The sequence below is a fragment of the Otolemur garnettii genome, unplaced genomic scaffold, assembly GCF_000181295.1.
Source record: "Otolemur garnettii isolate 467f Iridium unplaced genomic scaffold, OtoGar3 scaffold00099, whole genome shotgun sequence".
In the NCBI taxonomy this organism is placed as follows: Eukaryota; Metazoa; Chordata; class Mammalia; order Primates; family Galagidae; genus Otolemur; species Otolemur garnettii.
Window position 1 is genome coordinate 60305 of NW_003852494.1, and position 2467 is coordinate 62771.

Sequence of the window (2467 nt, forward strand, 5' to 3'; positions counted from 1 at the left end):
CCAGGCTGGGGATTCAAACCCGCCACCTTAGGTGTATGTGGCTGGTGCCTTAACCGGTTGAGCTACAGGTGCCGAGCCAGGAATCTATTTTTAAAAAAAAACAAAAAACAACTAGAAGGCAGTACTCATAGCTCAGTGAGTAGGGTGTCAGCCACATACACCAAGACGCTCTACCCAGGGGGAAGGAAGGGAGAAAAACTACTAAAACTAATATGCAAATGTAGGTAAGGATACGAAATCAAAATACAGAAATAGAAATCAACTACATTTCTATATACTACTGACAAAAAAAAAAAAACTCAAAAAATGAAAGTAAGGAAATAATTCCATTCTTTTTTCTTGTTTTTTGAGACAGAGTCTCACCCTATTGCCCAGGGTAGAGTGCTATGGTATCACATAGCTAACAGCAACCTCAAATTCTTGGGACAAGAGAGATCCTCTTGCCTCAGTCTCTTGAGTAGCTGCGACTACAGGTGCCTACAACATCAACCAACTAATTTTTCTATTTTTAGTAGAGACAGGGTCTTGCTGTGGCTCAGGCTGGTGTTGAACTCCTGAGCTCAAGCAATCCATCCTCCTCAGGCTCTCAGAGTGCTAGGATTACAGGTATGAGTTACCCCACCGAGCTCATTCTTAATATCATAAAAAGCAAAATAGGAATAAATGTATCAAAAGGCAAGATCTATCTACACTAAAACTTAGAAAACACAGTAAAAAATCTGCACATTGGCCAGTTGCAGTGGCTCATACCTATAATCCTAACACTTCGGGAGGGTGAGGTGAGTGGATTACTTCAGCTCAGGAGTTCAAGACCAGACTGAGCAAGAGCAAAACCAAGACCCCATCTCTACTAAAAATAGCTAGGTGTTGGGCATCTGTAGTCCCAGCTACTTGGGGTCCTGAGGCAAGAGGATCTCCTGAGCCCAGGAGTTTGAACTTGCTGTGAGTTATGATGCCACTGTACCCTACCCAAGGCAACAGAGTGAAACTGGGTCTCAAAGAAAAAAAAAGTCTGCATATTGGCCGAGTGCTATGACTTATGCCTATGGCCCTGCCTATGACCCTGTACTATCTCACTTTTAAATTTCTCTACAAGCAGGAGTTCAAGACCAGCCCAAGCAAGAGCAAGACCTCATCTTTACAAAAAAATAGAAAAACTAGCCAGGCATGGTGGCATGTTCCAAGCTAATATTTAGGAGACTGAGGCAAAAAGATCACTGGAGCCCAGAAGTTTGAGGTCGCAGCGAGCTATGATGACACCACTACTTTCTAGCCTGGGCAATGGAATAAGATCCTTTTACCGAAACAAAAAAATAAATAAATAAATTATACATAACTTTTGACTCTTCCAAAATGTATCCACTAATAACAGCCTACTGTTGACCAGAAGCTTTACTGACAACATATTAACACATATTTTATATGTATTATATACTATATTCTTAAAGCTAAACAAAATGTATTTAGAAAATCATCATAGGCTCGGCACCTGTGGCTCAAGAGGCTAAGGCGCCAGCCACATACACCTGAACTGGTGGGTTTGAATCCATCCTGGGCTCGCCAAATAACAATGATGGCTGCAACCAAAAAATAGCCAGGCATTGTGGCGGGCCCCTGTGGTCCCAGCTACTTGGGAGGCAGAGGCAAGAGACTTGCTTGAGCCCAGGAGTTGGAGGCTTTACCCAGGGTGACAGCTTGAGGCTCTGTCTCAAAAAAAAGAAAATCATCATAAAAATTTCAACTCTGTCATCTTCATGCTGAACAAGCTAAGGAAGAGGAAGAGAAGGAGTTGGTCTTTGCTGTCTCGGGGGTGGCAGAGGTGAAAAGGAAGGCAGGAGAGATAGGCATATTCAGTATAACTTTAGGAACTACCATGTAATTTGTCTTTCTCACTTTTAAATTTCTCTAAAAGTATTTCTATACAATATCTATCCTTCTTCCACCATTTGCTTTAATTTCAATGCCAGTATCATATAAGGATCCATGTCATAAAAGAAGTCTAAAGCAGGCGAGGTTGCTTATGCCTGTATTCCTAGCACTCTGGGAGGCCAAGGCAGCTGGACTGCTTGAGCTTAGGAGTTCAAAAACAGCCTAAGGCAGAGCAAGACCCCATGTCTACCAAAAATAGAAAAACTAGCCGGGAATAGTGGCATACACCTGTAGTCCAAGTTATCTGAGAGGCTGAGGCAAGAGGATCCCTTGAGCCCAAGAGGTTGCTGTAAGCTACAATGCCATGGCACGTGAGACACTGTCTTAAAAAAAAAATCTAAAGCAGTCTTGACTAATTGCAACCCTTCTGCCAGATTGTCTAATGTCAATAGTTTTTCTGCCACTGTATCTTTTACCTCTTCTTCCTCATTATCTGGCACTGGTTTGGAGACGCTCTTTTTTTTTTTTTTTTTTTTTGAGACAGAGCCTCAAGCTGTCCCCCTGGGCAGAGTGCCATGGCATTACAGCTCACAGCAAC

At 42.5% G+C, this 2467-nt stretch overlaps 1 protein-coding gene across 2 annotated transcripts in view; it reads right to left on the reverse strand.

The window, feature by feature from the left end:
- The window catches only part of MAPKAPK5 (mitogen-activated protein kinase-activated protein kinase 5), a 71928-nt gene that overhangs the window by 57075 nt on the left and 12386 nt on the right, over window positions 1-2467 (reverse strand). The gene's annotated exons all lie outside the window — the stretch shown is intronic.